Source organism: Chlorocebus sabaeus, chromosome 8 (genome assembly GCF_047675955.1).
Source record: "Chlorocebus sabaeus isolate Y175 chromosome 8, mChlSab1.0.hap1, whole genome shotgun sequence".
In the NCBI taxonomy this organism is placed as follows: Eukaryota; Metazoa; Chordata; class Mammalia; order Primates; family Cercopithecidae; genus Chlorocebus; species Chlorocebus sabaeus.
This window is the reverse complement of record NC_132911.1, coordinates 44,342,865-44,361,020: the sequence shown is the minus strand read 5'-3', so window position 1 is coordinate 44,361,020 and position 18,156 is coordinate 44,342,865. Positions and strand designations below refer to the sequence as shown.

Sequence of the window (18,156 nt, the reverse complement as noted above, 5' to 3'; positions counted from 1 at the left end):
AGCCGTTCGCTAAGAATGTTCTTGTGGAATTTGCAAAGGGATATTTGGAAGCCTATGGAGGGGTATGATGAAAAGGAAAATATCCTCAGATAACAACTGGAAAGAAGCTTTCTGAGAAACTGCTTTGTGTTCTGTGAATTCATCTCACAGAGTTACAGCTCTCCCTTCCAGAAGCCGTTGGGTAAGACTGTTCTTGTGGAATTAGCAAAGGGATATTTCGCAGCCCATGGAGACCTATGGTAAAAAAGAAAATATCCTCAGATGAAAACTTGAAAGAAGGTTTCTGAGAAACTGCTTTGTGATGTGTGACTTCCACTCACTGAGTTACAGCTGTATTTCGTGGAGCTGTTTGCTAGTCTTATTTGTTTGGAATCTGAGAAGAGATAGTTCGGATCCCTTTAAAGAATATAGGTCCAAAAGAAATATCCTCCGATCAAAATGAAAAAGAAGCTTTCTGAGAAACTACTTTGTGATTTGTGAATTCATCTCACAGAGTTACAGCTTTCCCCTCAAGAAGTCTTTTGCTAGGACTGTTCTTGTGGAATTTGCAAAGGGATATTTGGAAGCCCACAGAGGATTATGGTGAAAAAGAAAATATCCTCAGATGAAAACTGGAAAGAAGCTTTCTGAGAAACTGCTTTGTGATGTGTGACTTCCACTAACTGAGGTACAGTAGTATTTCGTGGGGCTGTTTGCTAGCCTTATTTCTGTGGAACCTGAGAACTGATATTTCGGATCACTTTGAAGACTATAGGGCCAAAGGAAATATCCTCCAATCAAAATGGGAAGGAAGCTTTCTGTGAAACTTATTCGTGATCTGTGAATTCATCTCACAGAGTTACAGTTTTCCGTTCAAGAAGACTTTCGCTAAGATTGTTCTTGTGGAATTTGCAAGGTGATATTTGGAACCCCATGGAGGGCTCTGTTGGAAAGACAAATATCCTCAGAAAACAACTGGAAAGAAGCTTTGTGAGAAACTACTTTGTGTTCTGTGAATTCATCTCACGGTCTTACAGCTTTACCCTCCAGAAGCCGTTCACTAATACTGTTCTTGTGGAATTTGCAAAGGGTTAATTGAAAGCCCATAGAGGCCTATGGTGAAAAAGAAAATATCCTCCGATGAAAACAGGAAAAAAGTTTCTGAGAAACTACTTTGTGATGTGTGACTTCCACTCACTGATTTACAGCTGTATTTCGTGGAGCTGTTTGCTATCCTTATTTCTGTGGAATCTGAGAACTGATATTTCGGATCCCTTTGAAGACTATACGGCCTAAGGATATATCCTCCGATCAAAATGAGAAAGAAGCTTTCTGAGAAACTTCTTTGGTATGTGTGAATTCATCTCACAGAATTACAGCTTTCCCCTCAAGAAGCCTTTCGCTGAGACTGTTCTTGTGGAATTTCTAAAGGGATATTTGGAAGCCCATGGGGGGCTATGGTGAAAAGGAAAACATCCTCAGATAACAACTGGAAAGAACCTTTCTGAAAAACTGTTTTGTTTTCTGTGAATTCATCCCACAGAGTTACAGCTTTCCCCTTCAGAAGACGTTCGCAAACACTGTTCTTGTGAAATTTGCAAAGGAATATTTAGCAGCCCATAGAGCCTCTGGTGAAAAAGAAAATATCCTCTGATGATAACAGGAAAGAAGCTTCTGAGAAACTGATTTCTGATATGTGACTTCCACTCACTGAGTTACAGCTGTGTTTCGTCCAGCTGTTTGCTAGCCTTATTTGTGTGGAATCTGAGAACTAATATTTCAGATCCCTTTGAAGACTATAGGTCCAAAAGAAATATTCTCCAATCGAAATGAGAAAGAACCTTTCTGAGAAACTTCTTTGTAATCAGTGAATTCATCTCAGAGAGTAACAGCTTTCCCCTCCAGAAGTCTTTCGCTAAGACTGGTCTTGTGGAATTTGCAAAGGGATATTTGGAAGCCCATAGAGGCCAATGGTGAAAAAGAAAATATCCTCACATGAAAACTGGAAAGAAGCTTTCTGAGAAACTGCTTTGTGATGTGTGACTCTCACTCACTGAGTTACAGTTGCATTTCGTGGAGCTGTTTGCTAGCCTTATTTCTGTGGAAACTGAGAACTGATATTTCGGATTCCTTTGAACACTATAGGGCCAAAGGAAATATCCTCTGATCAAAATGAGAAAGATGCTTTCTGAGAAACTTCTTTGTGATCTTTGAACGCATCTCACAACGTTACAACTTTCCCCTCCAGAAGAAGTTCGCTAAGACTGTTCTTGAGGAATTTGCGGAGGGATATTTAGAAGCCCATAGAGGCTTATGGTGAAAAAGAAAATATCCACAGATGAAAACTGGAAAGAAGCTTTCTGAGAAATTCCTACCTGATGTGTGACTTCCACTCACTGAGCTACAGCTGGATTTCGGGGAGATGTTTGCTAGCCTTATTTCTGTGGAATATGAGAACTGATATTTCGACTCCCAATGAAGACTAGAGGGCCAAAGGAAATATCCTCCTATAAAAATGAGAAAGAACGTTTCACAGAAACTTCCTTGTGATCTGTGAATTCATCTCACAGAATTACAGCTTTCACCTCAAGAAGCTTTTCGCTAAGACGATTATTGTGGAATTTGCAAAGCGATATTTGGAAGCCCCTGGAGGGCTATGGTGTAAAGGGAAATATCCTCAGATAACAAGTGGAAAGAAATTTTCTATGAAACTGGTTTGTGTTCTGTGATTTCACCTCACACAGTTACAGCTTTCCCCTCCTGAAGCCTTTCGCTAAGACTTTTCTTGTGTAATTTCCAAAGTGATATTTGGAAGCTCTTAGAGACCTATGGTGAAAAAGAAAATATCCTCACATGAAAACTAGAAAGAAGTTTTCTGAGAAACTGCTTTGTGATGTGTGACTTCCACGCACTGAGTTACAGCTGTATTTCGTGGAGCTGTTTGCTAGCCTTTTTTCTGTGGAATCTGAGAACTGATATTTCGGATCCCTTTGAAGACTACAGGGGCAAAGGAAATATCCTCCGATCAAAAAGAGAAAGAAGCTTTCTGACAAACTTCTTTGTGATCTGTGCATTCATCTCACAGAGTTACAGCTTTCCCTTCAAGAAGCCTTTCGCTAAGACTGCTCTTGTGGAAATTGCAAAGGAATATTTTGAAGCCCATGGAGGGCTATGATGAAAAGGAAAATATCCTCACACAACAACTGTCAAAAAGCTTTCTGAGAAACTGCGTTGTGTTCTGTGAATTCATTTCAAACAGTTACAGCTTTCCCCTCCAGAAACCGTTCGCTAAGAGTGTTCTTTTGGAAATTGCAAAGGGATATTTGGAAGCCCATAGAGGCCTGTGGTGAAAAAGAAAATATCCTCAGATGAAAACTGGAAAGAAGCTTTCTGTGAAACTGCTTTCTAATGTGTGACTTCCACGCACTGAGTTACAGCTGTATTACGTCGAGCTGTTTGCTATCCTTATTTCTGTGGAATCTGAGAACTGATATTTCAGATCCCTTTGAAGACTATAGGGCCAAAGGATATATCCTCCAATCAAAATGAGAAATAACCTTTCTGAGAAACTTCTTTGTGATCTGTGAATTCATCTCACAGAGTTACAGCTTTTCCCTCCAGAAGCCTTTTGCTAAGTCTGTTCTTGTGAAAATTCCAAAGGGATATTTTGAAGCCCATGGTGGGCTATGATGAAAAGGGAAATATCCTAAGATAACAACTGTAAAAAAGCTTTCTGAAAAACTGCTCTGTGTTCTGTGAATTCATTTCACAGAATTACAGCTTTCCCCTGCAGAAGCCGTTCGCTAAGAGTGTTCTTTTGGAATTTGCAAAGGGATATTTGGAAGCACATAGAGGCCTATGGTGAAAAAGAAAATATCCTCAGATGATAACTGGAAAGTAGCTTTCTCAGAAACTGCTTTGTTATGTGTGACTTCCACTCACTGAGTTACAGCTGTATTTCGTGAAGCCGTTTGCTAGCCTTATTTCTGTGGAATCCAAAAACTGATATTTTGGATCCCTTTGAAGACTATACGGCCAAAGGAAATATCCTCCGATAAAAATGAGAAAGAAGCTTTGTGAGTATTTTCTTTGTAATCAGTGAATTCATTTCACAGAGTTAGAGCTTTCCCCTCAAGAAGCCTTTCGATAAGACGGTTCTTGTGGAATTTGCAAAGGGATATTTGGAAGCCCATGGAGGGCTAACGCGAAAAGGGAAATATCCTCAGATAACAACTGGGAATTTCCCAAGGGATATTTGGAAACCCTTAGAGGCCTATGAGGAAAAAGAAAATATCCTCAGATGAAAACTGGAAAGAAGCTTTCTGAGAAACTGCTTGGTGATGTGTGACTTCCACTCACGGAGTTACAGCTGTATTTCGTTTAGGTCTCTGCAAGCCTTATTTCTGTGGAATCTGAGAACTGATATTTCGGATCCTTTTGAAGACTATAGGGCAAAAGGAAATATCCTCTGATCAAAATGAGAAAGAAGCATTCTGAGAAACTTTTTGTGATCTGTGAATTCATCTCACAGAGTTATAGGTTTCCCCTCAAGAAGCCTTTTGCTAAGTCTGTTCTTGTGGAATTTGTAAAGGGGTATTTGGAAGCCGATGGAGGTTAATGGTGAAAAGGGAAATATCATCTGATAACAACTGTAAAGAAGCTTTCTGAGAAACTGCTTTGTGTTCTGTGAATTCATCTAACAGAGTTACAGCTTTCCCCTCAAGAACCCTTTCGCTAAGATTGTTCTTGCGGAATTTGCAAAGGGATATTTGGAAGCCTATGGAGGCCTACAGTGAAAAAGAAAATATCCTCAGATGAAAACTGGAAAGAAGCTTTCTGAGAAACTGCTTTGTGATGTGTGACTTCCACTCACTGAGTTACAGCTGTATTTCGGTGAGCTGTTTGCTAGCCTTATTTCTGTGGAATCTGAGAACTGACATTTCGGATCCCTTTGAAGTCTGTAGGGCCAAAGGAAATATCCTCCGATCAAAATGAGAAAGAAGCTTTCTGAGAAATTTCTTTGTGATCTGTGAGTTCGTCACACAGAAATACAGGTTTCCCCTCCAGAAGTCGTTGGCTAAGACTTTTCTTGTAGAAATTGCAAAGGGATATTTGGAAGCCCTTAGAGACCTATGGTGAAAAAGAAAGTATGCTCAGATAAAAATTCGAAAGAAACTTTCTGAGAAACTGCTTTGTGATGTGTGACCTCCACTCACTGCGTTACATCTGTATATCGTGGAGCTGTTTGCAAGCCATATATCTGTGGAATCTGAGTACAGATATTTAGGATCCCTTTGAAGAGTATAGGGACAAAGGAAATATCTTCCAATGAAAATGAGAAAGAAGCTTTCTGAGAAACTTCTTGGTGATCTGTGAATTCATCTCACAGAGTTACAGCTTTCCCCTCAAGAAGCCTTTCGCTAAGACTGTTCTTGTGGAATTTGCAAAGGGATATTTGGAAGCCCATGGAGGGCAATGGTGAAAAGGGAAATATTCTCAGATAACAACTGGAAAGAAGCTTTCACAGTAACTGTTTGTGTTCTGTGAATTCATCTCACAGAGTTACAGCTTTCCCCTCCAGAAGCCGTTCGTTAAGACTGTTCTTGTGAAATTTGCAAAGGAATACTTGGAAGCCCTTAGAGGCCTATGTTGAAAAAGAAAATATCCTCAGATGAAAACTGGAAAGAAGCTTTCTGAGAAACTGCTTTGTGATGTGTGACTTTCACTCATTGAGTTACAGCTGTACTTCGTGGAACTTTTTTGCTAACCTTATTTCTGAGGAATCTGAGAACTGATATTTCCAATCCCTTTGAAGGGTATGGGGCCAAGGGAAGTATCCTCCAATGTAAATGAGAAAGAAGCTTTCTGAGAAACTTCTTTGTGATCTGTGAATTCATCTCACAGAGTTTCAGCTTTCCACTCAAGATGCCTTTCGCTAAGACTGCTTTGTGGAATTTGCAAAGTCATATTTTTAAGCCCTGAAGAGCTATGTTGAAACGGAAACATCCTCAGATAACAATTGGAAAGAAGCTTTCTGAGACACTGCTTTGTGTGCTGTGAATTCATCTCACAGAGTTAGAGCTTCCCATCCAGAATCTGTTCGCTAAGACTGTTCTTGTGGAATTTGCAAAGGGATATTTAGCAGCCCAAAGAGGCCTACGGTGAAAAAGAAAATATCCTCAGATGAAAACTGGAAAGAAGATTTCTGAGGAACTGCTTTGTGATGTGGGCCTTCCACTCACTGAGTTACACAGCTGTATTTCGAGGAGTTGTTTGCCAGCCTTATTTCTGTGATCTGAGAACTGATATTTCAGATCCCTTTGAAGACTATAGGGCCAAAGGAAATAACCTCCGATCGAAATGAGAAAGAAGCTTTCTGAGAAACTTCTTTGTGGTCTGTGAAATCATCTCACAGAGTTACAATTTTAACCTCAAGAAGCCTTTCACTAAGACGGTTCTTGTGGAACCTGCAAAGTGATATTTGGAAGCCCATGGAAGGCTCTGGTGAAAAGGGAAATATCCCCAGATAACAACTGGGTAGAAGCTTTCTGAGAATCTTCTTTGTGATCATTGAATGCATCTCACAGGGTTACAGCTTTCCCCTCCAGAAGCCTTTCGCTAAGACTGTTCTTCTGGAATTTTCAAAGTGATATTTAGAAGCCCTTAGGGGCCTATGATGAAAAAGAAAATATCCTCAGATGAAATCTCGAAAGAACCTTTCTGAGAAACAGCTTTGTAAAGTGTGACTTCCACTCACGGACTTACAGCTGTATTTCATGGAGTTGTTTGCCAGTCTTAATTCTGTGGAATCTGAGAACTGATATTTCTGATTCCTTTAACAACTATAGGGCCAAGGAAATACCTTCCGATGAAAATGAGAAAGAAGCTTTCTGAGAAGCTTCTTTGTGATCTGTGAATTTACCTCACAGATTTAGAGCTTTACCCTCACGAAGCCTTTTGCTAAGACTCTTTGTGGAATTTGCAAAGGGATATTTGGAAGCCCATAGAGAGCTATGGTGAAAAAGGAAATATCTTCCTTTAAAAACTGGAAAGAAGCTTACTGAGAAACTGCTTTGTGTTCTCTTAATTCATCTGACAGAGTTACAGCTTTCCCCTCAAGCAGCCTTTCGCTAAGAGTGTTCTTGTGGAATTTGCAAAGTGATATTTTGAAGCTCATAGAGGGCTATGGTGAAAAAGGAAATATCTCCAGTTAAAAACTGGAAAGAAGCTATCTGAGAAACTGCTTTGTGTTCTGTTAATTCATCTCACAGAGTTACAGCTTTCCCCTCAAGAAGACTTCCGCTAAGAATATTCTTGTGGAATTTCCAAAGTGATATTTGGAAGCTCATAGAGGGCTACGGTGAAAAAGGAAATAGCTTGCGTTAAAAACTGAAAAGAAGCCTTCTGAGAAACTGCTTTGTGTTCTGTTAATTCATCTCACAGAGTTACAGCTTTCCCCTCAAGAAGCCTTTCGCTAAGAATATTCTTGTGGAATTTGCAAAGTGATATTTGGAGGCCCATAGACGGCTATGGTGAAAAAGGAAATATCTTCCTTTAAAAACTGGAAAGAAGCTTTCTGAGAAACTGCTTTGTGTTCTGTTAATTCACCTCACAAAGTTACAGCCTTCCCCTCAAGAAGTCTTTCGCTATGGCTGTTCTTGTGGAATTTGCAAAGTGATATTTGGAAGCCCATAGAGGGCTATAGTGAAAAAGGAAATATCTTCAGTTAAAAACTGGAAAGTAGCTTGCTCAGAAACTGTTTTGTGTTCTGCTAATTCATCTCACAGATCTACAGATTTCACCTCAAGAAGCCCTTCGCTAAGAGTGTTCTTGTGGGATTTGCAAAGTGATATTTGGAAGCCAATAGAGGGCTATGGTGAAAAAGGAAATATCTTCCTTTAAAACTGGAAAGAAGCTTTCAGAGAAACTGCTTTGTGTTCTCTTAATTCATCTCACAGACCTAAAGTTTCCCCTCAAGAAGCCTTTCGCTAAGAGTGTTCCTGTGGAATTTGCAAAGTGATATTTGGAAGCCCATAAAGGGCTATGGTGAAAAAGGAAATATCTTCCCTTAAATACTGGAAAGTAGATTTCTGAGAAACGGCTTTGTGTTCTTCTAATTCATCTCCCAGACTTACAGCTTTCCCCTGAAGAACCCTTTCGCTAAGACGGTTCTTGTGGAATTTGCAAAGTGATATTTGGAAGCTCATAGAGTTCTATGGTGAAAAAGGAAATATCCTTAGATAAAAACAGAAAAAAAGCTTTCAGAGAAACTGCTTTGTGTTCTGTTAATTCCTCTCACAAAGTTATAGCTTTCCCCTCAAGAAGTCTTTCGCTGAGACTCTTCTTGTGGAATTTGTAAAGTGATATTTGGAAGCCCATACAGGGCTACGGTGAAAAAGGAAATATCTTCCATTAAAAACTGGAAAGAAGATTTCCGAGATACTGTTTTGTGTTCTGCTAATTCATCTCACAGAGTTACAGCTTTCCCCTGAAGAAGCCTTTCTCTAAGACTGTTCTTGTGGAATTTGCAAAGTGATATTTGGAAACCCTTAGAGGGCTATGGTGAAAAAGGAAATAGCTTCAGTTAAAAACTGGAAAGAAGCTTTCTGAGAAACTGCTTTGGGTTCTGTTAATTCATGTCACAGAGTTACAGCTTTCCCCTCAAGAAGCCTTTCGCTAAGACTCTTCTTGTGGAATTTGCAAAGGGATATTTGGAAGCCCATAGAGTGGTATGGTGAAGAAGGAAATATCTTCCTTTAAAAACTGGAAAGAATATTTCTGAGAAACTGCTTTGTGTTCTTCTAATTCATCTCACAGACTTACAGCTTTCCCCTCAAGAAGCCTTTCGCTAAGACAGTCCTTGTGGAATTTGCAAAGTGATATTTGGAAGCCCTCAGAGGGCTATGGTGAAAAAGGAAATATCATCACAGAAAAACTGGAAAGTAGCTTTCTGAGAAACTGCTTTGTGTTCTGCTAATTCACTCACAGACCTACAGCCTTCCCCTCAGGAAGCCTTTCGCTAAGACTGTTCTTGTGGAATTTCCAAAGTGATATTTGGAAGCCCACAGTGGGCTATGGTGAAAAAGGAAATATCTTCCGTTACATACTGGAAAGTAGCCTTCTGAGAAACTGCTTTGTGTTCTGTAAATTCATCTCAAAGAGTTACAGCTTTTCCATCAAGAAGCCTTTCGGTAAGACTGTTCTGGTGGAATTTGGAAACTGATATTAGGAAGCCCATAGAGAGCTGCGGTGAAAAAGGAAACATCTTCCTTTAAAAACTGGAAAGAAGCTTTTTGAGAAACTGCTTTGTGTTCTCTTAATTCATCTCACAGAGTTAAAGCATTCCCCTCAAGAAGCCTTTTGCTAAGAGTGTTCTTGTGGAATTTGCAAAGTGATATTAGGAATCCCATAGAGGGCTATGGTGAAAAAAAAAAAAATATCTTCCGTTAAATACTCTAAAGTAGCTTTCTGAGAAACTGTTTGTGTTCTTGTAATTCATCCCCCAGAATTACAGCTTTCCCCTCAAGAACCCTTTCACTAAGACTGCTCTTGTGGAAATTGCAAAGTGATATTTGGAAACCCATAGAGGGCTATGGTGATAAAGGAAATATCTTCCGTTAAATACTGGAAAGTAGCTTTCTGAAAACCTGCTTTGTGTTCTTCTAATTCATCTCCCAGACTTACAGCTTTCCCCTGAAGAACCCTTTCGCTAAGAGTGCTCTTGTGGAATTTGCAAAGTGATATTAGGAAGCCCTTAGAGGGCTATGGTGAAAAAGGAAATAAACTAAGATAAAAACTGGAAAGAAGATTTCTGAGAAACTGCTTTGTGTTCTCTTAATTTATGTCACAGAGTTACAGCTTTACCCTCAAGAATCCTTTTGCTAAGACTCTTCTTGTGGAATTTGCAAAGTGTTATTTGGAAGCCCAAAGAGGGCTACGGTGTAAAAGGAAATATTTTCCGTTAAAAACTGTAAAGAAGATTTCTGAAAACTGCTTTGTGTTCTCTTAATTCATCTCACAGAGTTACAGCTTTCCCCTCAAGAAGCCTTTCGCTAAGACTCTTCTTGTGGAATTTGCAAAGCGATATTTGGAAGCCCATAGAGGGCTACGGTGAAAAAGGAAATATCTTCCGTTAAAAACTGGAAAGAATATCTCTGAGAAATTGCTTTGTGTTCTGTAAATTCATCTCACAGAGTTACAGCTTTCCCTTCAAGAAGCCTTTCGCTAAGACTGTTCTTGCGGAAATTGCAAAGTGATATTTGGAAGCCCATAAAGAGCTATGGTGAAAAAGGAAATATCTTCCTTTAAAAACTGGAAAGAAGCTTTCTGAGAAACTGCTTTGTGTTCTCTTAATTCATCTGACATAGTTACAGCTTTCCCCTCAAGCAGCCTTTCGCTAAGACTGTTCTTGTGGAATTTGCAAAGTGATATTTGGAAGCCCGTAGAGGGCTATGGTGAAAAAGGAAATATCTTCCTTTAAAAACTGGAAAGAAGCTTTCTGAGAAACTGCTTTGTGTTCTGTTAATTCACCTCACAGAGTTACAGCTTTCCCCTCAAGAAGTCTTTCGCTAAGGCTGTTCTTGTGCAATTTGCAAAGTGATGTTTGGAAGCCCAGAGAGGGCTACGGTGAAAAAGGAAATATCTTCAGTTAAAAACTGGAAAGTACCTTGCTGAGAAACTGCTTTGTGTTGTGCTAATTCATCTCTCAGATCTACAGATTTCACCTCAAGAAGCCTTTCGCTAAGAGTGTCCTTGTGTGATTTGCAAAGTGATATTAGGAAGCCCATAGAGGGCTATGGTGAAAAAGGAAATTTCTTCCTTTTAAACTGGAAAGAAGCTTTCTGAGAAACTGCTTTGTGTTCTGTTAATTCATCTCACAGAGTTACAGCTTTCCCCTCAAGAAGCCGTTCGCTAAGACTGTTCTTGTGGAATTTGCAAAGTGATACTTGGAAGCCCATAGAGTTCTATGGTGAAAAAGGAAATATCCTAAGATGAAAACTGTAAAGAAGCATTCTGAGAAACTGCTCTGTGTTCTGTTAATTCATCTCACAAAGTTATAGCTTTCTCCTCAAGAAGCCTTTCGCTAAGACTTTTATTGTGGAATTTGCAAAGTGATATTTGGAAGCCCATAGAGGCCTACGGTGAAAAAGGAAATATCTTCCGTTAAAAAATGGAAAGAAGATTTCTGAGAATCTGCTTTGTGTTCTGTTAATTCATCTCACAGACTTACAGCTTTCCCCTCAAGAAGCCGTTCGCTAAGACTGTTCTTGTGGAATTTAAAGTGATATTTGGAAGCCCATAGAGGGCTATGGTGAAAAAGGAAATATCTTCAGTTAAAAACTGGAAAGAAGCTTTCTGAGAAACTGCTTTTTGTTCTGTTATTTCACCTCAGAGAGTTACAGCTTTCCCCTCTAGAAACCTTTCGCTAAGAATGTTCTTGTGGAATTTGCAAAGTGATATTAGGAAGCCCTTAGAGGGCTATGCTGAAAAAGGAAATATCTTCCATTAAAAACTGGAAAGAAGCTTTCAGAGAAACTGCTTTGTGTTCTGTTAATTCATCTCACAGAGTTACAGCTTTCCCCTCAAGAAGCCTTTCGCTAAGACTCTTCTTGTGGAATTTCCAAAGTGATATTTGGAAGCCCATAGAGGGCAATGGTGAAAAAGGAAATATCTTCCGTTAAATACAGGAAAGTAGCTTTCTGAGAAACTGCTTTGTGTTCTTCTAATTCATCTCCCGGACTTACAATTTTCCCCTCAAGAACCCTTTCGCTAAGACTGTTCTGGTGTAATTTCCAAAGTGATATTTGGAAGCCCATAGATGGCTATGGTGAAAAAGGAAATATCTTCAGTTAAAAACTGGAAAGTAGCTTTCTGAGAAACTGCTTTGTGTTCTGCTAATTCATCTCACAGAGTTACAGCTTTCCCCTCAAGAAGCCTTTCGCTAGGACTGTTCTTGTGGTATTTGCAAAGTGATATTTGGAAGCCCTTAGAGGGCTATGGTGAAAAAGGAAATATCTTCCATTAAATACTGGAAAGTAGCTTTATCAGAAACTGCTTTGTGTTCTTCTAATTCATCTCCCAGACATACAGCTTTCCCCTCAAGAACCCTTTCACTAAGACAATTCTTGTGGAATTTGCAAAGTGATATTTGGAAGCCCATAGAGTTCTATGGTGAAAAAGGAAATATCCTAAGAAAAAACTGAAAAGAAGATTTTTGAGAAACTTCTTTGTGTTCTGTTAATTCATCTCACAGAGTTACATCTTTCATCTCAAGAAGTCTTTCAATAAGACTGTTCTTGTGCAATTTGCAAAGTGATATTTGGAAGGCTATAGAGGGATATGGTGAAAAACGAAATATCTTCAGTTAAAAACTGGAAAGTAACTTGCTGAGAAAATGCTTTGTGTTCTGCTAATTCATCTCACAGACCTACAGCTTTCCCCTCAAGCAGCCTTTCGCTAAGACTGTTCTTGTGTAATTTGCAAAGTGATATTTGGAAGCCCTTAGAGGGCTATGATGAAAAAGGAAATATCTTCCGTTTAAAACTGGAAAGAAGCTTTCAGAAAACTGCCTTCTTTTCTGTTAATTCATCTCACAGAGTTACAGTTTTCCTCTAATGAAACCTTTCGCTAAGACTGTTCTTGTGGAATTTGCAAAGTGATATTTGGAAGCACATAGAGGGCTATGGTGTAAAAGGAAATATCTTCAGTTAAAAACTGGAAAGTAGCTTGCTGAGAAAATGCTTTGTGTTCTGCTAATTCATCTCACAGACCTACAGCTTTCCCCACAAGAAGCCTTTCGCTAAGACTGTTCTTGTGGAATTTGCAAAGTGATATTTGGAAGCCCTTGGAGGGCAATGGTGAAAAAGGAAATATCTTCCGTTAAAAACTGGATAGAAACTTTCTGAAAAACTGCTTTGTGTTCTGTTAATTCATCTCACAGTGTTACATCTTTCTCCTTAAGGAGCCATTCACTAAGACTGTCCTTGTGGAATTTGCTAAGTGATATTTGGAAGCCAACAGAGTTCAATGGTGAAAAAGGAAATATCCTAAGATAAAACCTGAAAAGAATCTTTCTGAGAAACTGCTTTGTGTTCTGTTAATTCATCTCACAGAGTTACAGCTTTCCCGTCAGTAAGTCTTTCGCTAAAGCTGTTCTTGTGGAATTTGCAAAGTGATATTTGGAAGCCCATAGATGGCTATGGTGAAAAAGGAAATATCCTAAGATAAAACATGAAAAGAAGCTTTTTGAAAAACTGCTTTGTGTTCTGTTAATTCATCTAACAGTGTTACAGTTTTCCCCTCAAGAAGCCTTTCGCTAAGGCTGTTCTTGTGGAAGTGGAAAAGTGATATTTTGAAGTCCATAGAGGGCTATGGTGAAAAAGGAAATATGTTCTGTTAAAAACTGGAAAGAAGCTTTCTGAAAAACTGCTTTGTGTTCTGTTAATTCATCTGACAGAGTTACAGCTTTCCCCTCAAGAAGCCCCTCGCTGCGCCTGTTCTTGTGCAATATGCAAAGTGATATTTGGAAGCCCATAAAGGGCTATGGTGAAAAAGGAAATATCTTCCTTTAAAAACTGAAAAGAAGCTTCCAGAGAAACTGGTTTTTGTTCTGTTAATTCATCTCACAGAATTACAGCTTTCCCCTCAAGAAGCCTTTCACAAAGACTGTTCTTGTGGAATTTGCTAAGTGTTATTTGGAAGCCCGCAGAGTTCCATGGTGAAAAAGGAAATGTCCTAAGATAAAACCTGAAAAGAATCGTTCTGAGAAACTGATTTGTGTTCTGTTAATTCATCTCACAGAGTTACAGCTTTCCCCTCAAGAAGCCTTTCGCTAAGACTGTTCTAGTGGAATTTGCAAAGTGATATTTGGAAGCTCATAGAGGGCTATGGTAAAAAAGTAAATAAGTTCCTTTAAAAACTGGAAAGAAGCTTTCTGAGAAACTGCTTTGTGTTCTGTTAATTCATCTCACAGAGTTACAGCTTTCCCGTCAAGAAGTCTTTCGCTAAGACTGTTCTTGGGGAATTTGCAAAGTGACATTTGGAACACCATAGAGGGCTATGGTGAAAAAGGAAATATCTTCCTTTAAAAACTGAAAAGAAGCTTTCTGAGAAACTGCTTGGTGTTCTGTTAATTCATCTCACAGAGTTACAGCATTCCCCTCAAGAAGCCTTTCGCTAAGACTGTTCATGTGAAAATTGCAAAGTGATATTTGGAAGCCCATAGAGGGCTATGGTGAAAAAGGAAATATCTTCCTTTAAAAACTGAAAAGAAGCTTTCTGAGAAACTGCTTTGTCTTCTGTTAATTCATCTCACAGAGTTACAGCTTTCCCCTCAAGCAGCCTTTCGCTAAGACTATTCTTGTGAAATTTACACAGTGATATTTGGAAGCCCCTAGAGGGCTATGGTGAAAAAGAAAATATCTTCAGTTAAAAACTGGAAGGAAGCTCTGAGAAACTGCTTTGTGTTCTGTTAATTCATCTCAGCGAGTTACAGCTTTCCCCTCAAGAAGTCTTTCGCTAAGACTCTTGTTGTGCAATTTGCAAAGTGATATTTGGACGCCCATAGAGGGCTATGGTGAAAAAGGAAATATCTTCCTTTAAAAACTAGAAAGAAGCTTCCTGAGAAACAGGTTTGTGTTCTGAAAATTCATCTCACAGACTTACAGCTTTCCCTTGAAGAAGTCTTTCGCTAAGTCTGTTCGTGTGGAATATGCAAAGTGATATTTGGAAGCCCATAGAGTGCTATGGTGAATAAGGAAATATCTTCAGTTAAAAAGTGGAAAGAAGCTTTCTCAGAAACTGCTTTGTGTTCTGTTAACTCATCTCACAGAGTTACAGCTTTCCCCTCAAGAAGCCTTTCGCTAAAATTGTTCTTGTGGAATTTGCAAAGTGATATTTGGAAGCCCATAGTGGGCTATGGTGAAAAAGGAAATATGTTCCGTTAACAACTGGAAAGAAGCTTTCTGAGAAACTGCTTTGTGTTCTGTTAATTCAGCTCAGAGAGTTACAGCTTTCCCCTCAAGAAGCCTTTTGCTAAGACTGTTCAATTGGAATTTGCAAAGTGATATTTGGAAGCCCTTAGATTGCTATGGTTAAAAAGGAAATATCTTCAGTTAAAAACTGAAAAGAAGCTTTCTGAGAAACGGATTTTTGTTCTGTTAATTCATCTCACAGAGTTACAGCTTTCCCCTCAAGAAGCCATTCGCTAAGACTGTTCTTGTGGAATTTGCACAGTGATATTTGGAAGCCCATAGAATGCTATGGTGAAAAAAGAAATATCTTCTGTTAAAAACTGGAAAGAAGCTTTCTGACAAACTGCTTTGCGTTATCTTAATTCATCTCACAGAGTTACAGCTTTCCCCTCAAGAAGTCTGTCGTTAAGACTCTTCTTGTGGAATTTGAAAAGTGATATTTGGAAGCCCCTAGAGGTCTATGGTGAAAAAGGAAATATCTTCCGTTAAAAACTGGAAAGAAGCTCTCTGAGAAACTGCTTTTTGCTCTGTTAATTCATTCCAGAGAGTTGCAGCTTACCCCTCAAGAACCCTTTTGCTAAGACTGTTCTTGTGGAATTTGTAAAGTGATATTTGAAAGCCTTTAGTGGGCTTTGGTGAAAAAGGAAATATCTAATGTTAAAAACTGGAAAGTAGCTTTCTGAGAAACTGCTTTGTGTTCCGTTAATTCATCTCACAGAGTTACACCTTTCCCCTGAAGAAGTCTCTCGCTAAGTCTGTTCTTGTGGAATATGCAAAGTCATATTTGGAAGCCAATAGAGGACTACGGTGAAAAAGGAAATATCTTCAGTTAAAAATTGGAAAGAAGCTTTCTCAGAAACTGCTTTGTGTTCTGTTAACTCATGTCACAGAGCTACAGCTTTCCCCTCAAGGAGCCTTTCGCTAAGACTCTTCTTGTTTAATTTGCAAAGTATTATTTGGAAGCCCTATAGGGCTATGGTGTAAAAGGAAATATCTTCCGTTAAAAACTGGAAAGAAGCTTTCTGAGAATCTGCTTTGTGTTCTGTTAATTCATCCCACAGAGTTACAGCTTACCAATCAAGAAGCCTTTCGCTAGGACTGTTCATGTGGAATTTGAAAAGTGATATTTGGAAACCCATATAGTGCTATGGTGAATAAGGAAATATCTTCAGTTAAAAACTGGAAAGAAGCTTTCTCAGAAACTGCTTTGTGTTCTGTTAACTCATCTCACAGAGTTACTGCTTTCCCCTCAAGAAGCCTTTCGCTAAAACTGTTCTTGTGGAATTTGCAATGCGATATTTGAAAGCCCATAGAGGGCTATGGTGAAAAAGGAAATATCTTCAGTTAAAAACTGGAAAGAAGCATTCTGAGAAACTGCTTTGTTTTCTGTTAATTCATCTCAGAGAGTTACAGCTTTTCCCTCAAGAAGCCTTTCGCTAAGACTGTTCTTGTGTAATTTGAAAAGTGATATTTTGAAGCCCATAGAGGGCTATGGTGAAAAAGGAAATATCTTCCTTTAAAAACTGGAAAGAAGCTTTCTGAGAAACTGCTTTGTGTTCTGCTAATTCATCTCACAGAGTTACGGCTTTTCCCTCAAGAAGCCTTTCGCTAAGACTGTTCTTGTGGAATTTGCACAGTGATATTTGGAAGCCCAAATAGGGCTAAGGTGGAAAAGGAAATATCTTCCGTTAAAAACTGGAAAGAAGATTTCTGAGAAAGTGCTTTGTGTACTGTTAATTCATCTCCCAGAATACAGCTTTTCCCTCAGGAAGCCTTTCGCTAAGACTGTTCTTGTGGAATTTGCAAAGGGATATTTGGAAGCCCATGGAGCTCTATGGTGAAAAAGGAAATATCTTCAGTTAAAAACTGGAAAGTAGGTTGCTGAGAAAATGCTTTGTGTTCTGCTAATTCATCTCACAGACCTACAGATTTCCCTTCAGGAAACCTTTCGCTACGAGTGTTCTTGTGGATTTGCAAAGTGATATTTGGAAGCCCATAGAGTGCTATGCTGAAAAAGGAAATATCTTCCTTTAAAAACTGAAAAGAAGTTTTCTGAGAAACTGCTTTGTGTTCTGTTAATTCATCTCACAGAGGAACAGCTTTCCCCTCAAGCAGACTTTCGATAAGACTATTCTTGTGGAATTTGCACAGTGATATTTGGAAGCCCATAGAGGGCTATGCTGAAAAACGAAATATCTTCCGTTAAAGACTGGAAAGAAGCTTTCTGAGAAACTGATTTGTGTTCTGTTAATTCATCTCACAGAGTTATAGCTTACCCTTCAAGAAGCCTTTCGCTAAGACTGTTCTTATTTAATTTGCAAAGTCATATTTGGTAGCCCTATAGGGCTATGCTGTGAAAGGAAATATCTTCAGATAAAAACTGGAAAGAAGCTTTCTGAAAACTGCTTTGTGTTCTGTTAATTCATCTCACAGTGTTACAGCTTTCTCCTCAAGAAGCCTTTGTCTATGACTGTTCTTGTGGAATTTGCAAAGTGATATTTGGAAGCACATAGAGGGCTATGGTGAAAAAGGAAATATCTTCTGTTACAAAGTGGAAAGAAGCTTTATCCGAAACGGCTTTGTGTTCTGTTAACTCATCTCACAGAGATACAGCTTTCCCCTCAAGAACTCTTTCGCTAAGACTGTTCTTGTGGAAGTAGCAAGGTGATATTTGGAAGCCCTAGAAGGCTACGGTGTAAAAGGAAATATCTTCCATTAAACACTGGAAAGAAGCTTTCTGAGAAAATGCTTTGTGTTGTGTTAATTCATCTCACAGAGTTACAGTTCCCGTGAAGAAGCCTTTCGCTAAGACTGTTCTTGTGGAATTTGCAAAAGTGATATTTCGAAGCCCATAGAGGGCTACGGTGAAAAAGGAAATATCCTAAGATAAAAACTGAAAAGAAGCTCTCTGAGAAAATGCTTTGTGTTCTCTTAATTCATCTAACAGAGTTACAGCTTTGCCATCAAGAAACCTTTCGCTAACACTGTTCTTCGTTAATTTGCAAAGTAATATTTTGAAGCCATAGAGGGCTATGGTGTAATAGGAAATATTTAAAGTTAAACACTGGAAAAAAGCTGTCTGAGTAACTGCTTTGTGTTCGGTTAATTTATATCACAGAGTTACAGCTTTCCCCTGAAGAAGTCTTTGGCTAAGATACTTCTTGTGGAATTTCCAAGGTGGTATTTGGAAGCCCATAGAGGGCTA

General features: G+C 39.0%; 4 pseudogenes; all 4 read left to right on the top strand.

Annotated features, from left to right (window-relative positions):
• The first annotated feature begins 8,073 nt into the window (after nt 1-8,073).
• On the top strand, nt 8,074-9,440 carry LOC140712305 (uncharacterized; annotated as a pseudogene).
• LOC140712273 (uncharacterized) lies at nt 9,439-10,287 on the top strand (annotated as a pseudogene).
• A 764-nt stretch (nt 10,288-11,051) lies between these two features.
• On the top strand, nt 11,052-12,203 carry LOC140712303 (uncharacterized; annotated as a pseudogene).
• An 850-nt stretch (nt 12,204-13,053) lies between these two features.
• On the top strand, nt 13,054-13,846 carry LOC140712304 (uncharacterized; annotated as a pseudogene).
• Nucleotides 13,847-18,156: the final 4,310 nt, after the last annotated feature.